The sequence below is a fragment of the Lutra lutra genome, chromosome 7 (assembly GCF_902655055.1).
Source record: "Lutra lutra chromosome 7, mLutLut1.2, whole genome shotgun sequence".
Classification (NCBI taxonomy): Eukaryota; Metazoa; Chordata; class Mammalia; order Carnivora; family Mustelidae; genus Lutra; species Lutra lutra.
In genome coordinates, this window is record NC_062284.1 from 23,946,099 (window position 1) to 23,965,759 (window position 19,661).

Sequence of the window (19,661 nt, forward strand, 5' to 3'; positions counted from 1 at the left end):
CTTCTGCAACAGAGCTAATGGCTATCGACATAGACTATATGTCAGGAAGGGAATTCGGGCTAACAATTATCCAGGCAATAACTAGGTTGGAGAAAGCCATGGATGACAAAATGGAATTGATTAGGGCAGAACTGAAAGCCACCAGGGATGATGTTCACAATGTTCTCAATGAGTTCCAATCTAATCTAAATTCTCTAAAAGCTAGGGTAACTGAGACAGAAGATAGAATTAGTGATCTGGAGAACAAAGAGATAGAGAGAAAGGATCAGGAGGAAGCCTGGAACAAACAGCTTAGAAGCCACGAAAACAGAATTAGGGAAATAAATGAGGCCATGAAACGTTCCAAAGACAGGCCAGAGTAGCGGTTCTCATACCAGATAAATTAGATTTTAAACTAAAGACTGTAGTCAGAAATATAAAAGGACACTAAATAATTCTTAAAGGGACTATCCAGCAAGAAGATCTAACAATTGTAAATATCTATGCCCCCAATATGGGAGCAGCCAATTACATAAGAAAAACATTAATCAAGATATAGAGTCATATTGATATGAATACATTAATAGTAGGATATCTTAAAATGCCTCTCACAGTAATAGACAGATCATCCAAGCAGAAAATCAATAAATAAACAAGAACATTGAATGATACATTGGACCAGATGGACCTCATAGATATATACAGAACATTCCACCCTAAAACAACAGAATACTCATTCTTCTCAAGTGCACATGGAACCTTCTCCAGAATAGACCACATACTGGGTCACAAAACAGGGCTCAACCAATACCAAAAGGTTGATATTATTCCCTGCACATTCTCAGATCACAATGCTTTGAAACTGGAGCTCAATCACAAGGAAAAGTTCGGAAGGAACTCAAACACCTGGAAGCTAAAGACCACCTTGCTTAAGAATGCTTGGATCAACCAGGAGATCAAAGAAGTACTTAAACAATTCATGGAAACCAATGAGAATGAATACACTTCAGCCAAAACCTATGGGATACAGCAAAGGCAGTCCTAAGGGGGAAATACAGAGCCATCCAAGCCTCCCTCAAAAAATTGAAAAATCCAGAATACATCAGATGTCTCTACACCTTAAAGAACTAGAGAATCAACAATAAATTAAGCCAACTCCACACATAAGAAGGGAAATAATCAGGATTAGAGCAGAGATCAATGAGATAGAAACTAGAGATACAGTAGAACATATCAATGAAACTAGAAGCTGGTTTTTTGAAAGAATCAATAAGATCGATAAACCATTGGCCACACTAATCCAAAAGAAAAGAGAGAAAGCCCAAATTCATAAAATTATGAATGAAAAGGGAGAGATCACAACTAACACCAAGGAAGTAGAAACAATCATCAGAAGTTATTTTCAACAGTTATATGCCAATAAGCTAAGCAACCTAGATGAAATGGATACATTCCTGGAAAACTATAAACTCCCAAAATTGAACCATGAAGAAATTGAAAACCTGAATAGACCAATATCTAGTAACGAGATTTAAGTGGTGATCAAATACCTCCCAAAAAACAAGAGCCCAGGACCTGATGGATTCCCTGGGGAATTCTACCAAACTTTCAAAGAAGAAATAACACCTATTCTCCCAAAGCTGTTTCAAAAAATTGAACCAGAAGGAAAACTTCCAGGATTACCCTGATCCCCAAAGCAGGCAAAGACCCCACCAAAAGGAGAATTTCAGACCAATATCATAGATGAAAATGGATGCTAAGATTCTTAACAAGATCCTAGCAAACAGGATCCAACAGCACATTAAAAAGATTATCCACCATGACCAGGTGGGATTCATTCCTGGGCTACAAGGATGGTTCAACATTTGCAAATCAATCAATGTGATAGAACAAATCAATAAGAGAAGAGAGAAGAACTACATGGTCCTCTCAATTGATGCAGAAAAAGCATTTGACAAAATCTAGCATCCGTTCCTGATTAAAACGCTTCAAAGTATAGGGATAGAGGGAATATTCCTCAACTTAATAAAATCTACCTATGAAAAACCCACAGCAAATATCATCCTCAATGGGAAAAACTTGTAGACTTCCTGTTGAGATCAGGAACAAGACAAGGATGCCTACTCTCACCACTCTTGTTCAACATTGTATTAAAAGTCCTAGCAACAGCAATCAGACAACAAAGGGAAATAAAAGGAATCCAAATTGGCAATGAAGAACTCTAACTCTCTCTCTTCGCAAATGACATGATACTTTATATGGAAAACCCAAAAGACTCCACCCCCAAACTACTAGAACTCATTCAGCAATTCAGTAATGTGGCAGGATACAAAGTCAATGTACAGAAATCAGTGGCTTTCTTATACACTAACAATGAAAACACAGAAAGGGAAATTAGAGAATTGATTCCATTTACTATAGCACCAAGAGCCATAAGACACCTGGGAATAAACCTAACCAAAGAGGTAAAGGATCTGTACTCGAAGAACTACAGAACATTCATGAAAGAAATTGAAGAAGACACAAAAAGATGGAAGACCATTCCATGCTCTTGGATCAGAAGAATAAACATTGTTAAAATGTCTATACTGCCTAGAGCAATCTATACTTTTAATGCCATTCTGATAAAAATTCCACTGGCATTCTTCAAAGAGCTGGAGCAAATAATCCTAAAATTTGTATGGAATCAGAAGAGACCCTGAATTGCTAAGGAAATGCTGAAAAAGAAAAACAAAACTGGGGGCAATACATTACCTGATTTCAAGCTTTACTACAAAGCTGTGATCACCAAGACAGGATGGTACTGGCATGAAAACAGACACACAGATCAGTGGAACAGAGTAGAGAGCCCAGATATGGACCCTCAACTCTATGGTCAAATAATCTTTGACAAAGCAGGAAAAAATGCACAGTGGAAAGAAGTCTCTTCAATAAATGGTGCTGGGAAAACTGGACAGTTATATGTAGAAGAATGAAACTCGACCATTGTCTTACACCATACACAAAGATAAACTTGAAATGGATAAAAGACCTCAACATGAGACAGGATTCCATCAGAATCATAGAAGAGAACATAGGCAGTAACCTCTTCGATATCAGCCACAGCAACTTCTTTCAAGATATGTCTCCAAAAAGGCAAAGGAAACAAAAGGGAAGATGAACTTTTGGGACTTCATCAAGATCAAAAGCACAGCAAAGGAAACAGTCAACAAAACAAAGAGGCAACCCACGGAATGGGAGAAGATATTTGCAAATGACAATACACACAAAAGGCTGATATCCAGGATCTATAAAGAACTTCTCAAACTCAACACACACAAAACAGGTAATCATGTCCAGAAATGGGTAGAAGACATGAACAGACACTTCTCCAATGAAGACATACAAATGGCTATCAGACACACGAAAAAATGTTCATCATCACTAGCCATCAGGGACATTCAAATGAAAACCACATTGAGATACCACCTTACACCAGTTAGAATGGCCAAAATTAGCAAGACAGGAAACAACGTGTGTTGGAGAGGATGTGGATAAAGAGGAACCCTCTTACACTGTTGGTGGGAATGCAAGTTGGTGCAGCCATTTTGGAGAACAGTGTGGAGATTCCTTAAGAAATTAAAAATAGAGCTTCTCTATAACCCTGCAATTGCACTACTGGGTATTTACCCCAAAGATACAGATGTTGTGAAAAGAGGGGCCATCTGTACCCCAATGCTTATAGCAGCAATGGCCACGTTCACCAAACTGTGGAAAGAACCAAGATGCCCTTCAACGGATGAATGGATAAGGAAGATGTGGTCCATATACACTATGGAGTATTATGCCTCCATCAGAAAGGATGAATACCCAACTTTTGTAGCAACATGGATGAGACTGGAAGAGATTATGCTGAGTGAAATAAGTCAAGCAGAGAGAGTCAATTATCATATGGTTTCACTTATTTGTGGAGCATAACAAATAGCATGGAGGACAAGGGGAGTTAGAGAGGAGAAGGGAGTTGAAGGAAATTGGAAGGAGAGGTGAACCATGAGAGACTATGGACTCTAAAAACAATCTGAGGGTTTTGGAGGGGTGTGGGAGGTTGAGGGAACCAGGTGGTGAGTATTAAGGAGGGCACGCATTGCATGGAGCACTGGGTGTGGTGCAAAAACAATGAATTCTGGCATGCTGAAAATAAATTAAAAATAAAACGGAAAAGAAAAGAAACACAACAAAAATTCGAGAACCATCAGGCAATTTCAAAAATATTAACATATAGATAATTGTAATGTCACAAGAAGAAGAAAGAGAAATAGGGGTAGAAATAATGCTTGAAGTAATAATGTCTGATATTTTTCTAACGTTAATGATAGACTGCAAACCATAGATCCAAGAAATTCGTAGTACACAAACAGGATAACTATTTAAAAACCTACACCCATGCACATCATATTCAAATTTAAGAAAACCATACAAAAAGAAAATCATGAAAGTAGCCAGAGAAGATAAATATGATATTCTTAGGTGTAAATCTCACAAAACATGTACAGAATATTTATGTTGTGCGTGAGGAGTTAAGATGGTAGAAGAGCAATGAGACACTAAGGTTTGCCTTGTCCCTTGAACATAGCTAGATAAATATAAAATCATTTTGCACACCCAACAAATCAATCTGAGACTGAGAGAATATTGCAGAACTAGAGCTGAAGAAAACAAAAACAAAAACAAAGAAAACACCACATCGTGGAAGGTAGGAGATGAGGAGAATTGACTTGGGTGTGAGAAGAGATGCAGGTGCTGTGATGGGGTGAGACCCCTGATTGTGAAGAGAAGACAGGAAACAGAGAAAGAGAGGAAGTGTGCATGGGAAATTGCATACGAAAAGCTCTTCCCTAAAACCACTGACTGGAAAAAAGGAGAGAGGCAGAATACTGCAAGTTTTTATAAATAGCAGAGTACAGACTGAAGTTTCAGAGATCTGCAACATCATCAGGACCTTGTCAGTGTTCCCCTGGAAAAGGAGAGTGGAAACCCTGGAGATCCAGTGGACAGCATGGTCTGAGGATCCCCTGGGTTGCATAGGAAGAAGCAGGTCCTCTGCTTGGAGTGCATTTGGGAGGGGGGACATGACCTATCCCAGGACAAAAGATCTAGCATGCACCAGTGAATTGCCCAATTCACTAACATAGGAATGGTGATGTAGGCTGAGGACAGCAATCCCTCATGCTGGTTTTTGATTGTGCTCTACCATAAACTCCAAACCTTTGTGTGGTCACTCAGCTGATTTCTGGAACAAAATGACAAATGACCACAGCACAGTGCAACCCTCCCCCAGAGGATCAGCAAGGGTCATGCCATCCAGATTTCTAAAATTTGGAGTTTTCAAGCCCAACTGGGCACTGGAGGTAAAACCCAGGAGTGCTGCACCACCTGGCAGGTGGACAGATCAGCTGTATGCAGTGTGAAGTCAGGGATCTGAAAGAAGCCAGGGAAACAAGGGAGGAGATAGTTTGTTTTTCTGTGAGTGCTTCCTGAAACCTGGTGTCATGAGCTCCCCACTCCCAGTCAACAGAGCAAGGTGACACCACTTTCATCCCCCCATCAGTGCAGAGACTTCAGGGAGCAAAACAGCACCACCTAATGTAGGCCAGAGCTGCTTACAGCAAGCCTGCCTCACTGGGCCCTGCAGGTGCGTCTCCACCAAGGGGAGTCAGCCATTAGGCTGATAATAATCAGTTAAACAGGCACTCCCTCAGAAGACCAGCACAAACCCCTTGCAAACACCAAGTCTCCTAATCACAGAATGATGCAGAGCTTCAGTTCAGGAGGGAAATAGAATCTGGCTTCCTTTTTATCTTGTTTTATTATTATTATTATTATTATTATTATTATTATTTATTTTATTTTTAAGTTTATATTTAATTTTATTTTCTTATTTTCCTTTAAAAAATTTATTGGATCTAGCTTCAATATGTAGACAAAAACACACCTACGATCTATAGCTCTTCTTCTCCCCCCCTCCTCCCCCCGGGCAAAATGACAATAAAGGAATTCAACGGAAAAGAAAGATCAGGGGGCTTGCCTGGGTGGCTCAGTAGTAAAGCCTCTGCCTTTGGCGCACGTCATGATTCCATGGTCCTGGGATTGAGCCCCCACATCAGGCTTCCTGATCAACAGAGAGACTGCTTTTCTCTCTCCCTCTGCCTGCTGCTCTGCTTACATGTGCTCTCTCTATCTCTCTGTCAAATAAATAAAAATATTTTTAAAAATTAAAATAAATAAATAAATAAATAAATAAATGAACAGGAAGTAATGGTCAGGGACTAAATGGATAGAGACTTAAGTAAGATATCTGAACTAGAACTTAAAACAAGAATTATCAGTATACTAGCTGAGCTTGAGAAAAGCATAGAAGACACTAGAGAATCCCTTACTACAGAGAGAAAAGAAGTAAAATCTAGTCAGGCTGAAATTTAAAAGTCTATGACCAAGATGCAAACATGAATGGATGGCATGATGATGAGGCTAGATGAAGCAAAGGAATGAATCAGTGATATCAAAAATACAACTATGGAAAATAATGAAGTTGAAAGAAGAGGGAAATAAACATATTGAATCATGAGTGTAGACTTAGGGAACTCAACAACTCCTTAAAGTATAAATAACATTCATATCATATGAGTTCCAAAAGATGAGGAGAGAGATAAAGGTGGCAGAAGGTTTATTGGAGTAAACTATAGCTGAAAACTTCCCTAATCTGGGGAAGAAAACAGACATCAAAATCCAAGAAGCAAAGAGAACTCCCATGAAATTAAAAAAAAGCCAGCCATCATCAAGACATATTACCATAAAATTCACAAAATACACAGACAAGGAAAAAATCCTGAATGCAGCAAGGGGAAAAGAGTCCTTAAACTACAAGGAAAGATAGATCAGGTTCACAGCAGATCTGTCCACAGAAACTTGACATTCCAAAAGACAGTGGTAGGATATATTCAAAATTATGAGGGAAAAATATGTAGCTAAGAATATTTAATCCAGCAAGCCTGTCATTCAGAACAGAAGGAGAGATAAAGAGATTCCAGACAAACAAAAACTAAATAAATTTGTGACCACTAAACCAACCCTGCAAGAAATATTAACAGGGACTCTTGGTGGGGGGTTGGGGGGGGCGGTGGAGAGAACGAAAAGCAACAAAAATTAGAAAGGAACAGAGAGCATCACCAGCAATACCTACTTTACAGGTAACACAATGGCATTAAATTCATGTTTATCAATAATTACACTGAATGTTAATGGTCCAAATGCTCCAGTGAAGAGACATAGGGTAGAGGGGTATTAAAAAAACAAGACCCATCTATATGCTAATGCCGCTTATAAGTGACTCATTGTATACCAAAAGGCACCTGTACCTTGAAACTGAGGGGATGGAGAACCATCTATTCTGTTAATGGACATCAAAAGAAAGCTGGATTATTCATAATTATATCAGACACACTAGACTTTTAACCAAAGATTGTAATAAGAGATGAGGAAGGTCATTATATCATACTTAAGGGGTCTATCCAAGAAGAAGATCTAACAATTATAAATATTTATGCCCCCAACATGGAAGCAAATACATACATCAATTAATTTAAAAAAAATAAAGAAACTCTTTGATAAAAATACAATAATAGTAGGGGACTTTAGCATGCAGAAGAATGAAATTGGACAACTTTCTTACACCATGCACAAAAATTAATTCATAATGGATGAAAGACCTAAATGTGAAACAGAAAACCATCAAGGTCCTAGAGGACAACATCCTCTTTGACCTTGGAAACCCTTTTATTAGACATTTCTCCAAGGGAAACAGCAAAAATGAGCGATTGGGATTTTGTCCAGATAACAAGCTTCTCCACAGTGAAGGAAACAATCAATAAGACTATCAAATTAGCCTAGGGAAGGCTATCAAAATTAGCAAATTAAAATTAGGCAAATCAAAATTAGCCTGGGGAAGATGGGAGAAGACATTTGCACGTGACATATCCGATAAAGGGTTAATATCCAGAATAAAGAACTTATGGAACTCAGCACCAAAAAAATAAGTAATCCAGTTAAGAAATAGGAAGAAAACTCCAGCAGACATTTTTTCAAATACATTGATATGGCTAACAGACAAATGAAAATATGCTCAATATCATCATTGTTAGGAAAATTTAAGTCAAAATTATAATGAGACACCATATCATGTCTGTCAGAATGGCAAAAATTAACAACACAGGAAACAACAGGAGTTGGTGATGCAGAGAAAAGGGAACCTTCTTACATTGTTGGTGGGAATGTGGTCTGGTGCAGCCTCTGGAAAACGGCATAGAGATTCCTCAAACAGTTAAAAATAGAAGCAGCCAAAGAACCAGCAATTGCATTAGTAGGTATTTACCCAAAAGATACAAAAATACAGATTCAAAGTCATACCTGCACCTGATGTTTATAACAGCATATAACAATAGCCAAACTATGGAAAGAACCCAAATGGCCATTGACTGATGAATAGATAAAGGAGATGTGGGGGATATATATATACATGATATTGAGGTGTCTATCCTCTATCCCTACACTGTGAAGAGTTTTAATCAAGAGAAGATACTGTATTTTGAAGAAATGCTTTTTCTGCATCTATTGAGAATATCATATGGTTCTTGTTCTTTCTTTTAATAATGTATTTATCACATTGATTTGTGGATATTGTATTGAACCAATATCCACAAATTCCTTGCATCCCAGGAATAAGTCCCATTTGGTCATGACGAATCATCTTTTAAGTGTACTGTTGGATCCTATTGGCTAGTATTTTGGTGATAATTTTGCATCCATCTTCATCAGGGATATTAGTCTGTAATTCTCCTTTTTGATAGGGCTTTTGTCTGGTTTGGGGATCAAGGTAATGCTGATCTCATAAATTGAGTTGGGAAGTTTTCCTTCCATTTGTTTTTTTAGAACAGTTTTGGGAAAATAGGTATTAATTCTTTAAATGTTTGATAGAATTCCCCTGGGAAGCCATCTGGCCCTGATTTCTTGTTTATTGGGAGTTTTTTTATTACTGCCTCAACTCCCTTATTGGTAATGGGTCTGTTCAGGTTTTCTATTTCTTCCTGGTCCAGTTCTGGTAATTTATATATCTCTAGGAATGTATCCATTTCTTACAGATTGTCTAATTTGCTTCGTATAGTTGCTTATAAAATGTTCTTACAATTGTTTGTATTTCTGTGGTTGTGTTGTATTTCTGTGGTTGGTTGTGATCTCTCCTCTTTCACTGATGATTTTATTAATTTAGGTCCTTTCTCTTTTGTTTTTAATAAGTCTGGTTAGGGGTTTATCAATCTTACTAGTTCTTTCAATAAACCAGCTCCTACTTTCGTTGATCTGTTGTACTATTCTTTTGGTTTCTATGTCATTGATTTCTGCTCTGATCTTTATTATTTCTCTTCTCCTGATGGGTTTAGGCTTTATTTGCTGTTCTTTCTCCAGCTCCTTTAGGTGTAGGGCTAGGTTGTGTATTTGAGACCTTTCTTGTTTCTTGAGAAAGGTTTGTATTGCTGTATACTTTCCTCTTAGGACCATATTTGCTGCATTCCAAAGATTTTGAACAGTTGTGTTTTCATTTTCATTTGTTCCACGATTTTAAAAAAATTCTTCTTTAATTTCCTGGTTGACCAATTCATTCTTTAGTAGGATGCTCTTTAGCCTCCATGTATTTGAGTTCTTTCCAACTTTCCTCCTGTGATTGAGTTCTAGTTTCAAAGAATTGTGGTCTGAAAATATGCAGGAATGATCTCAGTCTTTTGGTTCTGGTTGATGCCTGATTTGTGACCCAGGATGATCTATTTGGGAGAATATTCTACATGCACTAGAGAAGAATGTGTATTTTGTTGCTTTGGAATGGAATGTTCTGAATATATCTGTGATGTCCATCTGGTCCAGTTTGTCATTTAAAGTTCTTATTTCCTTGTTGATCTTTCACTTAGATGATCTATCCATTTCAGTGTGGGGGGGGAGTTAAAGCCCCCTACTATTATTATATTATTGTCAATGTGTTTCTTTGATTTTGTTATTAATTGGCTTATATAATTAGCTGCTCCCATGTTAGGGGCACAGATATTTAAAGTTGTTAGATCTTCTTGTTGGACAGACCTTTTAAGTATGATACAGTGTCCTTCCTCATCTCTTATTATAGTCTTTCGTTTAAAATCTAATTTGTCTGATATAAGAATTGCCACCCCAACTTTCTTTTGATGTTCATCAACATGGTAAATTGTTTTCCACCACCCCCCACTTTAAATCTGGAGGTGTCTTTGGGTCCAAAATCAATCTCTTGCAGACAGCATATCAATGGGTCTTATTTTTTTTATCCATTCTGATAGTCTGTGTTTTTTGACTGGGGCATTTAGCCCGTTTACATTCAGGGTAACTATTGAAGGATATTGAAGGATGAATTTAGTGCCATTGTCTTGCCTGTAAGGTGACTGTTACTGTATATTGTCTCCATTTCTTTTCTGGTCTATAGTACTTTTAGGCTCTCTCCTTGCTTAGAGGACCCCTTTCAATATTTCCTGTGGGGCTGGTTTGGTGTTTGCTACTCTTTTAGTTTTTGTTTGCCATGGAAGCTTTTTATCTCTCCTTCTATTTTCAATAACAGCTTGCCTGGATATATTATTCTTAACTACATATTTTTTCTCATTTAGTGCTCTGAATATATCATGTCAGTCCTTTCTGGCCTGCTGGGTCTCTGTGGATAGGTCTTCTGCCAATCTAATATTTCTACCATTGTATGTTACAGATCTCTTGTCCTGAGCTGCTTTCAAGAATTCCTGAGGTGAGATGAAATTTAGGTCTCCTACTCCTCCATCATCTTGCTCCTCCCCTTGAGATAAGCTCACTTTAAAAGATGTTTTCTAGTCCTGAATTTTATGACATTGGGTGCTTAATTTAGAGCATACTGGCTACTGAGAACAAAATTTGGGTTGAAGAGATGAATGGTTGAAGACATTATGAAATGGGAGAATCAGCATTTTAAAACTGTAAACAACAACAAAAATACACTCTCTTTGCCTGCTATTTGTAAAAGCTCTTTGGAAAGGTCTTTTATGAAGGTCAGCTTTTCTTTTTCTTTTTTTTTTCTTGTAGATTTTTATTCTTTATTTTTAATTTTTAAAAATTTTTTATTTATTTTTAAAATTTCTTTTCAGTGTAACAGAATTCATTGTTTATGCACCACACCCAGTGCTCCATGCAATGTGTGCCCTCCATAATACCCACCACTAGGCTCACCCAAACTCCCACCCCCCCCTTCCAAAACCCTCAGACTGTTTTTCAGAGTCCATAGTCTCTCATGGTTCATCTCCCCTTCCAATTTCCCCCAACTCACTTATCCTCTCCATCTCCCCATGTCCTCCATGTTATTCCTTATGTTCCACAAATAAGTGAAATCATATGACAATTGACTCTCTCTGCTTGACTTATTTCACTCAGCATAAACTCTTCCAGTCCCGTCCATGTTGATACAAAAGTTGGGTATTCATCCTTTCTGATGGAGGCATAATACTCCATAGTATATATGGACCACATCTTCCTTATCCATTCGTCCATCAAAGGGCATCTGGTTCTTTCAACAGTTTGGCAACCATGGCCATTGCTGCTATGAACATTGGGGTACAGATGGCCCTTGTTTTCACTACATTCGTATCTTTGGGGTAAATACCCAGTAATGCAATTGCAGGGTCATAGGGAGGCTCTATTTTTAATTTCTTGAGGAATCTCCACACTGTTCTCCAAAATGGCTGCACCAACTTGCATTCCCACCAACAGTAAGAGGGTTCCCCTTTCTCCATATCCTCTCCAACACACGTTGTTTACTGTCTTGTTAATTTTGGCCATTCTAACTGGTGTAAGGTGGTATCTCAACGTGGTTTTGATTTGAATCTGCTGGCCATTTATATGTCTTCATTGGAGAAGCATCTGTTCATGTCTTCTGCCCATTTTTTGACATGATTATCTGTTTTGTGTATGCTGAGTTTGAGGAGTTCAAAGGCCAGCTTTTTAAATGTAATTTACTTACCTAGGTAGCTAGGTACCTTAGGGTTAAAATATTTATGTAACTTTCCAAAACTATTTTTTGTCTGTGTAAAGAATACATAAGAATCTTAATCAAACCTGGAAATATAAACTTGTGAGTGCCAAAAAAAAAAAGAATCAACTTATTAAATCCCACAAAATCCCCTAGGAGACTTTGACTGGGTTTCCCTTTAATTTATAAATTTATAAATTTAATTTATAAATTAATTGGGGAGAGAACTCAGATCTTTATAATAGTCTGTCTGCCAAATCATATACATGGTATTTCTCTATTTATTTAAACCATTTTTTAAAAAAGATTTTATCTATTTATTTATTTATTTATTTATTTGAGAGAGAGAGAGAAAGATAGTGAGAGAGCATGAATAGCTGGGGTGTGGGGGAGAGAAGGAAGAACAGGGAGCCTGATGTGGGGTTCTATCTCAGGACCCTGGGATCATCACCTGAGCTGAAGGCAGATGCTTAACTGACTGAGCCACCCAGGTACCCCTAAACAATTTTTAATGTCTCTCCAAGTTTTATAATTTCTCATAGAATTTTTAAACATAATTAGTTAAATTACTGGAAATTTATTATTTTATGATTTGTTGTTAAGGATGTATTTTGAAAAGTATTTTTTAAATATACATTTTTATCAGGGTAAGCAATTTTCCCCCCTATTTGCTAGATTTTTAATCATAAATGACATTAAAGATCTGTGTAAATATACTTTTCATACTGAATACATTTTTTTGTATATAGATCTACAGTATATAAACATTTTTGTCTGTGTTTTAGTGTTCTGAATCCTCACCTTTCAACATTTCTAAGACAGAAGGTTGTCACTGCTAGGTTCCTGGGAAGTAGAATCAGATAGAGCTTGTCATGTAAGGTTATTTATTTGGGAAAACCACGTGGTGAGGAAGGTGCAAGGAACAAGATTAATCCAAGAAGTCCAGCTGAGAGATGACCTGGAAGGAGCTTCAGTTGGCCTTATGGGGCTCTGGAGCTAGGCTAGTCACTGTTGTCCAACTTAGGACACAGTTAGCTAGACCTTCCTATAACTGGTTGGTTCCATCATTGGATGTGGTCTACCTGGGGGAGTGATGTCACCCTGGATGAGATGGCTCTGTGGATGGAGCAGTCACCAGAGGGTTGACACCTAGTGGAAGATTGCCAGTAGCCCCCACCCCAAGAGCCCTTCATCAAAGGTACTCTGAGCAGCACATTTCAGTGACCACAATAGGGATGATTGACTTAGCTCTAGGATGAGTCACCTCTATCACATAGAAGAGATCTGTATTGAAATAGCATCCCCTGAAACATCTGGATTGAAAATGCAGTACTGTATTTATTTTCCTTAACCTCAAAGTGCTGCATAGCATGGACCCACTCCTACCAGAGGAAAAGCAATCAGGTACTCTTTGTGGAGGAAATTAGCTCTCTCAAGTCAAACACTTTAGAGTGCTGTTAATAACTTTCTTCTTATGAAGGGATTGAGGGGGGAGCCTGGGTGGGTCTGGTCATGATCTCAGGGTCCTGGGATCGAGCCCTGCATTGGGCTCTCTGCTTGGGAGGGAGCCTGTTTCCACCCCTCTCTCTGCCTGCCTCTCTGCCTACTTGTGATCTCTCTCTGTCAAAAAAAATAAATAAAATCTTTTTTTTTTTTTTTTTTTAAGCAGGGGGTACTAGGGAACATTTGGCTTGAAAGTTCAACAGTTTGAGTTCACTGGAAATCAGGGCACACACAAAGATACACTGCTATTGCAAAGTGGTTCTGCTCTAATAATTATACACAAGTTCTAATATCCTACTCTAGGACTATATTAATCCACAGTCTTAGAAGATAATGGCTATGCTACAGTTAGGTGGAAAACCAAAACACAAGAACAACAATGACGATAGTTGTCAAGGAATATTGAAAGTGTAAGTATAGGCCTGGATGGAAATCCTGGTTGGCTGGGGCAAGTTTGTTTAACTCTCTGACACTTTCTGTCTATTTCCCCACTCTATCTACAGTGAGATCACATGTATTTAAAGTACAGACTGCCTGATACCCAGCGAGAGCCAACATTTGATAAGCAGTAACTAAATTATCAGCCATGACTATATACTTTGATATGGTAAAATATATAAATATGTATGCATAGAAAAGCAGTTCACAGTGGTTATTGCTGGATGGATAGATTATGGATGACTTTTCTTTTTCATAAGTTGCTTTGTATAATTTTTCTTAGAATAAAGAAAAAATTTTTGTACATTTATTGGTACATTTGTATTCAGAAAGGGAAATAATTTAAGAAAATAAAATTAATACATGATTTAAAAATCACACTATTTTCTATAGTGGACAAATTTAACAAAATAATCAATTTTGTGGCGTGACTGCTTTGCCTCAGAAGGGAAAGGACATTCAAGAAGGCAAATTTTACTGTGAAATTCTGGAAAGGCTAGACTAGTTGACTTACTTCTAGAACAGTGGTTAACAAAGATGTAGGAGATGCATTAACAGAATTTTGGTCCCAAATCAAGTTATCAGGTAAACACACACTTTTTCAATAATCTATATATAAATTCCAGCACCCAGTTACTTCTCCCTTATTAAAGACTCAATTAATAATTATTCAAGGGAAGGTATCCCTTACCTATCACAGAAGACATCTCTGGTACAGTCACTGAGGAGCTCTCCTGGTCACCTCATATACTCTCAGTTGCCCTCTGAAGCTCTACACAAGAGGAGGTGATGGGTATTGAGATGGAACCACTTGGTTCTATTGGGAATGCCCTGTGACCCTATGGTAATGGGGATCTTGAAGTCCCATATCCCAAAACTTTAATAAACTTGTATTCAAGACCACCCCTCTATCATGCACAAGAAACTTGACAAATGATGTTCTGTATCTTGGAAGATACAAGTATACTCTAACTCAAAATGATGCTCCCCTCAAGCATCCTCTGACCTTCTGTTATCCCAACCTCCCTCCATAGGCAATCCATAATCATCATCACTTCACCTCTCCTTCTTTTTTTCTTTTTAAAATCCATGTGTATTTTTCTTTCTTCCAATTTTCCTTTTTTAATTTTTTTTTAATTTAACAAAGGTAAAACATGCCTTGTGCAAAAAGTGAACTGGTATTAAAAAATGCATAAAATTAAAGTTAATGATTCAACACTACTGTGTTGTCCCCACCCACCTCTGGAGACCTCACCTCTCTGCTTAGTAAATTAAGCAAGTGTGAGCATAACAGGCACGAGCCTTCAACACATGCCTCAGCTGCAAGATAGTACTTGGGTGACCCAAAGCCACTATAGTCACGGCTCAGGTAATTCCCAGAGTCATTGTCTCCTTGGGTTGGAAGACGGCAGCCCTTCATATCACTGGACATGTGGCTGAGGATGCAGAAGTAAGCTGCCTGAACCAGAGTCTCTGGTGGGTTGTGATGAGCTAGAATGAAACCACAGAGGATAAATTTCCATTGTTGTGATCCTCAGTGACATGAGGTGGGCAAAACAAAGGCTAATTCTGACAAAACCAAATTTAATGTGCCTCCACCAAGGTATATCCCTCTTTTTACCCCAAACTGAGGTCAGCTGTTCTCAGTTGCAGGTTGAGTCCCATGCTCAATCCCTGAGCCACGCTGAACCTGAAGTTGAAGGCAATATGCCATTTATCCCACACCTAGCACAGTCCCTCTAGCTGGAGGTCCATCTTCCAATAGCCCTAAATTCTGCTTCCTTATGTCTGAGCTGCTGTTCCAGATTTCCTTCTCCAGCCTAAGATCCAAGGCTTCTTTAGAGTTGTACTCTCCTTCTTCTTGTCTGGACTCTTTTCCGAAATCAGAGCCCTTTCCTAAAACCCAAGACAGTTGCAGGGACAAAATTCAAGACAACATTAAAATCAAGAGGAACATTTCTCTGTGATACAAATTGCATAAAAGCAAATACTTCATAGCTCAAGCCTGTGCAGGTGGAGTTAAGAAGGGACTTCTGAGAGCCACAGCCACCCCCCCCCCCCGTACAAACTGAAAAGCAAGGACCTGATCTTACTTGCCTTTGAGGCATAGATACTCATGTCTTATCCAGAGTATATAAGCAACAGAAATAAATGCATTTGGTACCACATTACTCAGTCTTTGCTCTCAGGCCATCTCTGTTTTTTTCCAATCACTGCTATGTTTCTGTTGGCCTGCTCCACATATCAAAGCAAATGGTTGTGCCCATGAATGTGCTGTCCAAGCATCTATCTAGTCCACTCCTCATCAATTGCCAAAAACAGTAAATCTATTACTTATTTGCCTAGCAGCTCAATAAACCAGAGGTATTTATGGAGGCCTCAAGCCTCAGTGAAACACATTCTTATTAGGATAAGAACATGTAGAGAGTAAGTGAGTGAGGGGTGCCAGGTAGGGGCTAGTGATGGGAGGCCTTAGGAAAGTCTTTTCAGCACTGGATGGAGATGGCAGAATGAGCCCTGGAGGATGACCAGGTTGTAAGGAACAAAAATCAGGTCAGAAGAAGTCAAGATGAAAAAAGGAAGAATGCTGAGTGGGTCCACACAGAAAAGTGACTTCTCCCACGTTTTGTCCAGAGGCATCTGTGTGTCATGAAGCCATGGTTTTATTCATCCTCCATCTTTTAAGCACCTGGCAAATAGTCAGATCACAAGAACATTTGTTGGGTTCAATTCTAAGCCAATTAAAAGTGGTGAAAACCCTTTTTTTGCAAGGTAATCAGCAAAGCAGATGACAAAAGGTGAACATCTGGAAATGAGGGCACTGCTGAATGGTGCATTTTGCTGGGAAGTCAAATGCAAATCAAGACTCTGGAGACCTTCTGCCGTACTTACCCCATAGTGAGCTACAAATCAGCACTTTCCTTCCTAAAGACTCTCAACCCCTGTCTCAATTCTTCACATTTTCCTCATTTATACTTTGTGCACTATGAGCAAGTAGCTGTTGGGCTGGCAGAAAGGGCTACTTAAGATGGCGAAAGTTCCTGCCACAAGACCTGAACTCGGACAGGAGAACAAAGGCCCAAGATGGTGAAAGTTCCCGCCACAAGCCCTGAGCTCGGACAGGAGAACAAAGGCCCAAGCAGGAATCTGAGACCCCCACCCCGGGCTCCTATGGACCAATGGGACCCTGACAAGCGGGAACCTGAGACCCCGCTCCCAGCCCTGGTGGACCAATGGGACCCCGATGAGCAGGCGAAATATCCGAATAAGGGAAACTTGCCAAAAGACCCCTGAGCTCCCCTCGAGACCCCTTAAAAGCCCCCTCCTCCCTGCCTTAGGGGCGACTTGCCCCACTCTGCTCCCAGAGTTGCGGAACCTCGCCCGAGAGTGCCTTCCTCCCATCGCAAATTTTCCTGGCTCTCCTTCACCTGAGCCGGAGAGGGAAATTGCGCCAGAGAGGCCCTTTAATAAATCTTGCCTTGCACCCACTTTGCTTGGTGTTGTGCTTATCTTGCTGGAAAAAACTTTATAGTAGCTTTTTATTTTAATGATTTTATTTATTTATTTGACAGAGAGAGACAGAACAAGAGAGGGAACACAGGCAGGGAGAGTGGGAGAGTGAGAAGCAGGCTCCCTTCTGAGCAGGGATCTTGAAGTGGGGCTCCATGTGGAGCTCCATCCCAGGATCCTGGGATCATGACGTGAGCTGAAGGCAGAGGCTTAACGACTGAGCCACCAAGGCATCCCTGAGCAAGTAGCTTCTTGTTTCTCAGTACATGTCCTTGCTCTTGCAGGCCCAGTGTAGTTCACAAGACTGTAACTGACAATTCTACAAGAACATGTACCTAGAACCAGCTTCAGGAAACACCCAGGTATAAAAAGAAAAATTTCCACTTTTCTGCAGCACCTTGTGAACAGATATTCAAACCCAACACTATCTTGCACAACTGTTTCCAACTATTGATGAGGGAGCAGGAGGCTGGCTGAAGACAAAGCAAAAGCTGGCACCTTGTACCCCCTCTCCATCCGCTCCCCTTTGGTAATATGTGTAGCATTCCTCAGGCACCCCTGACCGCCACAAGAAACAAATAGTTAACCTGCAGAGATCACAATCCTGCAAGACAGGAATCTCCCAACTATCTTGAGGTTAATGGCTTGCTAAAAGACAACATTGGTCTCCCGGCACCTTATAGGCCCTCTTTAGCATATGAAAACTCTGTTGAAACCTCCCTTTCCCTCACCTTCCCCCAACCGCAGGGTACATAACCTGCCATCCCTCACTACCCAGGGCAGCAGCTCTTCCTGCCCACGGATCCTGTCCCTGTGCTTTAATAAACCACCATTTTGCACCAAAGATGTCTCAAGAATTCTTTCTTGGTCATCGGCTCCGGACCTCAGCCCACCGAACCTCACCTAGGTTCTAGAACTTCATCACTATGAGCTGTGAACTCCCACCCAGCAAAAACAGTTGCTTGAACACTGTACTAAGAGACTTAACCAGTCTTCAGTCTGGCCTCTACCTGCACTGGGACATGTCATGCTCAAGAAAACACAATGTTTGAGGTGAGGGGAGTGAAAGGAAAAATAAATGATCATAGGAGAAAAAAAGAGAGGAAAAACAAGAAACAAACTCTTAACTATAGAGGACAAGCTGATGACTACCAGAGAGGCGATGGGTCTGGAGATGGGTGAAATAGGTGATGGGGATTAAGAAGTGCACTTATTCTGATGAGCACAGGGTAGTATATGGAAGTGTTCAGTCACTATATTGTACACCTGAAACTAATATTCATTGTATGCTAACTAACTGGAATTTAAGTAAGAAATTTTAAAAGAAGAAAAGAAAATGCAGTGTTCCTAAACCACAAAAATGTACCTTGTTTCAATGCACATTGCCAAACCTTTTAAAGCAATTCTCCACTTACCTCTTTTTTGCAATTATCCATTTCCTCCTAACTCCCCCAAGCCAGTATCCTTTTTTGTTCCTTTATTTTTCACTTCTCACAGACCTTTTTTTCTTCCTTCTCTGCTCTCTAAAAACTCCAGTCCCCTTTATGTCTTGGTTAGCACTGAGGTCAGTTTATATTGGAGTCTCTCTCCACCATGGCAGTAGTCTGAACAAATATATCTTGCTGCTTTTAACAAGCTTCCCGTACTGTTTGTGTGTGTGTGTGTGTGTGTGTGTGTTGTTGTTGTTGTTGTTGTTTTTTGACACACTCAGCCAAAGCTGGGGGGCCAAACCCTCCCTTGTACTAACGAAAGATGCTTCCTGACCAGTGACCATGGGACTTGGTGTAACTAATCAGTTAATTCACAGTGACAGCCTCAACCCTCTGTTAGCATAACCATGATAAAACCACTTTCTTGGAACATAAACATTCCTGATACTTTTCTTTCAGAGCCACAGGTCAGCTGACTCCCTCACTGGTGTGGGAGCTCTCACCTGCCATGCAAACAACCCTAGCTCTTACTAGCTGACTCTTGTGGCTCCCAGTGTCTTCCATTTGTGCAGGGAAGCATCAGTGGTGGGTTAGGAGGCAGTCATTCAGATCTGGTTGTCAGATAACAACCAAGCTTGTGATCAAGAACCAAGGTCTACAGTGAACTGCAAACCACACCACTCAGAGCTATCACTGATTTAGCTCTGTGT